Source organism: Gavialis gangeticus, unplaced genomic scaffold (genome assembly GCF_001723915.1).
Source record: "Gavialis gangeticus isolate Ggan-Ray unplaced genomic scaffold, GavGan_comp1, whole genome shotgun sequence".
NCBI classification, from domain to species: domain Eukaryota; kingdom Metazoa; phylum Chordata; order Crocodylia; family Gavialidae; genus Gavialis; species Gavialis gangeticus.
In genome coordinates, this window is record NW_017728995.1 from 15,404,717 (window position 1) to 15,412,347 (window position 7,631).

The following is a 7,631-nucleotide window of genomic DNA, read 5'->3' on the forward strand; positions in this document are numbered from 1 at the left end:
TCAGACTGAGGGAAGCACCCCAAGTTCTTGCAGTGGGTCGAGTACCCAGGGGGCACAGGTCCAAGATCAGTCCAGAACCTGGGTGGTGGCGAGGTTACCTCCAGGCTTCTGGGTGTGCTCCAGGAAGGGGGTCGGCCAGATGTGAGGCACTCTGAGGGGGCACGTGGAGCCTGGAAAGTGGTCGGGTGCAGAGAGGCAGGTGGCTTAGTGCAGGAGCACCCCCTACTGGCCCGCCACAAATGCATCACCTAGGCTAAGAACAGACAGTCAAAAAGCCCAAGACTAAATTGATTCAATCTTGGTAGATTAGTCTAAGCTGTGCAAATAGAACTAATAAGCAAGTGAACAGACATTCACTTTTGATTCCAAAAATGCAGCCACATGCTTGCAGCAGCCCAGGCCGTGAGCCAGAGGATGCTACAGCACACCTCCTCGGTCTTCCAGATCAGACAGCTTGGGCTATAGTTGAGGGTGGGGCGTTTGCAGGGAAGGTGCAAAGCATTGTGGGATGCTGGGAGACTGCAAGTTAACTTGAATCTGGAGAGGAACTGGAACAGAAGTTCAACAAGCCAATTTAACCTAAATCAGTTAAGTCTGACACTTTGTCCATTCAGGTTTCTCTTAAACTGGTTTCAGCCATTTTGAAAGCAGTTTATATGCACTGAACTTCTGTTGTTACAAATTTGAACCAGTATCTGATCACTTGTACTATTTGTGTAATTTCAGACTCTAGACCTAGAGAATACAGAGCTTTTACGAGTAAGGTAACAAAGACATTGGCAGCACTATGATGTCTGTCTGAAAGCAATGTTTATATGTGGAATACTTGGAGGGAAAGGAAAATAAATCAGCTTTCACTGAGCTATGGGTTGCTGCTAAACCAGTACCCAAGCTACCCAGTTTTAAGTTAGCTTGGGTATCTAACTTCTACAACTGCAGTAGAGAAATAGGGATAGCCTTGCAGAAGAAGTAAAAAAAAGCAATAATTATTAGAAAGCTGAACTCATGGGAGATGACTATTCATTGCTGTTTTAAACCATATTTTTGACAATTTTTATACCAAAGGTATATTCAGATGTGGAGTGTTTTGGGGGAATAGGAATTTTTAAATGCAGTAAAATGAAGACAAAGGAAGAAAGGTGTTCTAGATGGAAGATTCTCAGCTCTCCCAACTAAAGATTGTGGATAGATTTCAGGGGTTGTGACTGTCATAGTCCAGTCCAGTCTTGCTCTGCCAGCAGGTGCCTGTTGTGATACGCTCCAATTACTGGATTCCAATAGACTTTCTGGAAATGGGTAGTGACTGAACATTATTTTTGGATCTGAGCCAAGCAAGCACACTGCCAGTGTATATCCCGGAGTTCCCCTCCTCTTTGAACAGTGAAGCCCCACTATGAAGACTTTTAGATCAGGGATGGCCAGCCTGCAGCACATGCTGCAAGTAGCATGGATAGACTGTGTGATATATGGCCTGGGGGGAGCAGACAGCACAGCAGCAGATAGGATAGGGAGTAGAAAGCAGAGCAGCAGACTGGGCAAGGAGCATAGGGTAGGAAGTAGAAAGAAGAACAGGAAACTGGGTGGGGAGCAGTGAATAGGGAGCAGAAAGCACAGCAACAGATCAGATAGGGGAAGGAGATCGGAGTGATATTTGGGGAGGCTGTGCCAAAAAAGGTTGGCTCCCACTGTTCTAGATCCTGAAAGCAGAGCTTTCATTCTCCTGAGATCATGTCTAAGATCACATGAATGTGCAGGTTTTGGTTTCATAGGTTGCATACACATGTTCAAATTATCTAGAAGAATTCTCCCAGGTTTGTTTTCCTGGTAGAAAAAATCTTAACCTGAGATGCCTGAGCAGATATTCAAATACTAAACCCCTAAAGAGCAGAGAGCTTGTAGTGCTCAGGCTATGTAGTCAGGGGCCCCTTATGTATGCATTTCAATGTTCTCTGAAGGCTCCTTCAGTTTGCCTGGTGACAGATGGCAGCAGTGCATGGGGCAGCCCTATGTCTCCATGCAGCCACAGTGTGGGAATTGTGACGGGGGAACATTCTGCTCCCTTCCTGGCTGGTGCAGAAGTCCAGCTAGATTGATATACTGGGCATGTCTACATGAGACACTACTGCACAGTGGTTACTGCACATTTATTCAGTACTGGATTCCAGTGAACATCTTTTTAGTGATGCTACTGCACAGTAGTATATTAATACTGATAGTGCTGTGACACACTACTGTCCAGTATTATTCAGCACTGAGCAATCAGTGTCTCATGTAGATGCACCCACCGTCTCTCTGGGGGGCAGAGATAGGAACAAAATCGCCCTGGGATGCTGCAAGACGGTGCTGTGGCTTCTCAGAAGAAAATATGTACAGACCTTCCTTTTTGTAGAAAAAAAAAATCTCGTAAGACTGATTTAACCCTGATTATTCTGAAGTATTTTTTTTTTCCTGGAGTAGCTATTTTTGCTCTGAGAGAGTAATCCTGAACACCTGTATCCTAGTGGTTTCTCTTGGGAGGGCAGCAACTCTCCCAGGAAAAATTGTAATTCTGTATGAGGCCCCAGTTCCAGCTGCAAGGACTAATGTAGGAGCAATGCAAGGTTTAGCAAAGAAATTCTTAAGCATGCACAACCTTACTCCTCCTAATCACATACAAATAAAAAACCAAAACAACAGAAAGCAGTTGCCTCCGGAATATAACACTCCCTTCTTGTGAACCCTTAAATTTGATTCAGCTCCTTTGTGAAAAATCCCTCCTGATTTCAGCCTCTCCATCTGCATCTAGTCTTTTTGCTTGGAAAGGCAGCCTTATTTTAAATACAATCACGGCCGCCTTTTTTAGTCAGGCAGAGAAGTTGCAGCTGTCTCTGATATGGTCTTAGATTAGGGAAATTTCAGCCTTCAACCTCTCTCCCCTATCAGGCTTCTGCAAAGCAGGACCATTCAAAGTAAAAGACCCTGCTGACAGAACCCCCTTTGTTCAATCAGAGGAGTCTCATTCAATATTGATGATCTTCGATTGCTCTGTCACAGCATTCCACATATAGTCTCCCCACTCCATGTCAGACTCCTGCAATATAATGGATGATCAAGCCCACAATGACTCTTAGAATTACAAAGATCATTCATAAAACCAAATGGGATTCATAATTGGATACAGACAAATTCCCCAAACTGTCACAATGACCACCTTCACTTTGTATATTGCGAGAAGGAATTTTCCTGAATCGGTTTTTGCTGTTGCATAGAGACACAGCATCGGATCACCTGGTTACCACCGTACAAGAATGTGAAATGGTCTCTCTGTGGAACTAGTACAATCCTTATAGGTCTGAGCATTTAATCTCTGTTGGACACAGCCACAGAAAACATAACGTGCAATGCTCACTACTCTGGAGTACTGAGACTGCGAGGGGGGTAGGATTTTCTATTCCTATTCCTTTTAAAATTGTTCAACACTGTTACACTCTAGGTATGACAAACTAAACACATTCTTACTTAATTTTTGCTCTACGTTTTGCCAGACATCAGAAGCAGATATTTATATTCTTTTAAACTTTATAACTGGGGGGTGGGGGAAGGAACTTTTCTTCCTTTAAGTTTCCACTATAATCAACTGAGACCAATTATTTATATACAAGTTTGGCCAAATCCTACTCAGTGGAAGTTGTACATAATTTGTGAATGACTAAAAACTGCAGGTTTTGTCTTGTTATTGTTCAGAGCATCACTCAGTAAAAACATGGCAGTTCACTCCTAATCTGTGATGACTTTACATTTTAAACTTTACATTTCCATTAGTTGCTATTGGTTATTGTTTTTCTCAGATGAGCTCTCTCAATTAGTATTCACAACAGAACAATGGCTATGCATATAGTCTTAGAAAAGTTTACTTCTACTCCTAAAATACCTGTGCTGTTATACAAGTAGAGTGCTGGAAAACAAGAAAAAGACAAGGAAAACAAAACAGAAGTAAAAAAGATGTTCCACTCAGAATTATTATATTTCCAAATATATTTATTTTAGTTCTTTTTAAAATCGGCTGATGAAATCCTGGTCCTGTGGAAGGAAATGGGAGTTTTACCAGACTTGAGTGGAACCAAAATCAATGGGTTTGGTGTTCTGAGGGTTTGCTTTTACATCTATTAGCTGCTCTGTAACAATATTCAAAAGCTTCTGCTTTGCTATCATGTTTCCTTCCTTTGCAAAGAGTATAAGCATTTTCAGCAATCCAATTAATCCTACTTAAACAGAAAGTCATGGAAAACTTCTCATGACCAAAGTAATTTATAAATGCCCTTGTGTTGAGGGTTTGCCATTAGTAAAATTCATTTATCAAATGAAGAGAGATGTATTTTTTTCCAATCTAAAGGGACTGGATAAATTAAAACTAATTGGTTTTGTGTGTTACTGATAATTGAATCAGGCACACACAAGCCAAATTACAATGGAAGAGAGAGTGGTGCTTAACTTTTATAAATGAACTGCTGGAAATTATAGTATCTTGAAGTAACATTAGGGGTTGGACCCGAACCCACAAAGCCTGTACATGCTAAGATTCTGCGTGCGAGAGATCTGCAGTACCAGCGCGTGGAGGAAAGGGGAATAACTTTGGATAGAATTCAAATTCATTGGAAGAGCAGGTTGACATGAAATAATAAGGGATAAGTCTCGATTCCAGTCTCTGCTTTCACATGTGTACCTGTGTATGTGCAACTAATTATCTTAGCAACAGTAGGCAGCGTCTTCCTTTTGTATGCGTAACTTAAAGTACTTGGAGGACTCCACCCACCACAGGAAAAAAGCAAGAAGTCAAACATTATCAGGCAGTCAGCCAACTGGCAATTAATTAAAATTTCTCAAAGGTTAAGTACTCCAGAGTAAGTATTTCAGAAATAAACATTCAACTACAAGATAAAAGTTTGTCTGTATTTGGGGTTATCTAGCTGGGCAACAAGGTTCATTTTAAACTGAGTTGCTGTACATAATTCATTGTGGAACAAATATTTCACAATAGGTGAGGAACCAGCTGTTTCCTACTTCAAGCCAAAAAAACTTTATAAACACACTATGTTTAACACTGCAGTATGGAATATACACTTGAGAGACTGAAGGAAAAAGCATAAGGCAGTGACCAAGTTAGAGGATACTGAACAACGTCTTCCTTGCATTGTACTTGCCTGCTGTATTTTGCAGGTTCTGTGACAGCCAGGGACCCTCAAAAAAGGGTAGGAGACAGACACTTTCAAAACATTATCAGGATACAGAGGCTCTCTCTCCAAAATGCTAATTGCTAGGGACTCAATCAGGGATGCTGGTGTTCCTAGACTGAGGCTAGAGGATGAAAATGTTAGACTGACCTCTGTATACAAATCCACTACACAATTGTAATACTTTGTGCAATATTTTATTAAACAAGCAATGTACTTTATGGGATTCATGCTTTTATCAAAAGAAAAATGCATTTCATATAGGGGAATGCATTATATGGCATTTTCCTATTTTGCAGAAGCCAATGTAATTCACTGTTTCTTATATAAATACATGAGTGGCAAAGTTTCTATGAACAATGCATTTTCAGCACAGAAGCTTTATCTTACACAAGCCAAATCACTTTTTAATGAAAAAAGTCATCATTGAATAATTCAAATATAAAGAAATGTAAACAGAATAGTATATGTAAGCCCCCAACTAAGGAAAGGCAAACTTTGAAGCACAGGATACAGTTTACCCGCACCTACATTTGAACTGTGATGGCCAAGTGTTATGTTTTTACCAGGAAAAGGACCACGCTCTCATTAGAAACTATGATCATACAAGTGTCTTTCAATTTCTCCTGGGGGAAACATGCCCCCCACCCCTGGGAGAAAGGTCTTCCAAGTGTCAGACTGTGTGAAACAATATTGTTAGGGTGACAGTATTTTGATCTTGGAGAGTATTGGATTTGCAGCTGAAAAGGCTATAATCTGTGACCTAGCAAGCTGCTAACCACAAGGCAGAATGGTATGTTAAAAGTAACATTGCAATATGCTTAGGCAAGCATTTTCCTAACAATATCGTACTGCTGTAAGATATATAGCTCATTGGGTAAAGAGAACAGGATGCAGACCACCAGCTATCATTAGGAGATAAAGCAGAAGCAAGACCTTGGACATGGTGAAGAAATCAGCAAGAAACCGCAAGTGACTGAAAGAAGCCGGGGTCAAGGTCTTAAGCACGCGCTCATAGCAAGAAGATATGGAAATAAGTGAAATGCATAGGCAATTCCATGCTAATGAAGTAAACCATAAATGGGGGCAGAGCTTAAAATGGGAAAGACTAAAGGTGGAACAAAGGAGGGACAAAGGCAGGGTAAATGTTAATGAGCATAAACCAAGGTATATAAATATAGAAAACACTAATGCTTGCAGCTGCTCCCCAGTTGGAGCTGGCCCAAAGCTGTCTCTCCATTTTGAATAAAGCTGTTGACAAGTAATGTGTGCAGGTGACATGCGATGGCATCAATCTGTTGTCTCCCTAGCTGTTGGGCGTCACATGCAGTCGGGGTCTAACAAATCTCACAAGAACAAATACCTGCATGCTCCCCTCCTGGTCTGGTTCATGAGGGGAGTAAAGCAGTGAGGCAATGCTGAGTATGCTTCCCCAGCCCAGGGACTGCCAGGGAGAGGAACACCTGACCAGGGAGAGGAATGTCTGAATTTCTCAGAAACTTCTGCTGCTAGAAATGAATGCTTATGTAACTGGGGTGGTACTCAGATGAGGTACCCCCTCTCCAGTTGAAGGGATTTAGCAGGTGTTGTGCACTGTGGGAGATATAGGTATTTCTGGTGTGCAGCTCCCCTCCTATTCCCTATAGAGCCAAGACACCAGTTGCATCTTGACCATATACCATTTAATAAGGGAGGAACAGGGTACCCGCAGAGGAACCCGGGGAGCAAAGGGAACCCAGTAAGTGTTAGGTATGCATACACATTTAACAGAGGAAATCCAATAACAAAGCTTGAGGTGTTGGGTTCCCAAACAGTAAGGCACAGGGTTCACAAAATTTAAGGCAGAGAACCCAGGCACCCTGGAGGGGTGAGAGGGGGAAAGAAAGCAGGGGCAGGGGGAATGATTCCCCACCTTCCCCTGGTGGGGATTCCTTCTTCCCAGCAACTCGCCCCTCAAGAGTTTCACCACTGAGCCACCAATGCCTGGGCTGCTGCTCACAGCTCCAATCCCTCCACGTGGCACCCATACGCTGAGCTGCCTGGCCTTACACCAGGGATCGGATGCTCCAGGACTTTATTCCCCATCCAGGACCCTCTGAGTGCTAAGCCCAGCCTCCCACTGGGAGATCAGACCCCTGATCCACCCGCCACTTGCGCACCACACCTGGCCCTACACTGGGGGGTCAGAGTGTCCAATGCGTATGCCGCCCAGCGTCCCACCAGGGGATCATTTGATCAATGCACTGCTTGCGTGCCAAGCCCAACCTTCCACTGGGGGATTGGGGCATCCAGTCCACACACACACCTGCATGCCGAGCCCGGCCTCCCACCAGAGGATCAGAGCGCCCGAGCCACTGCCTGTGCCTCCTGGGGCTTCAGTATGCCCTGGGACCCACTGCACACCACTTGTGCACCGAGCGA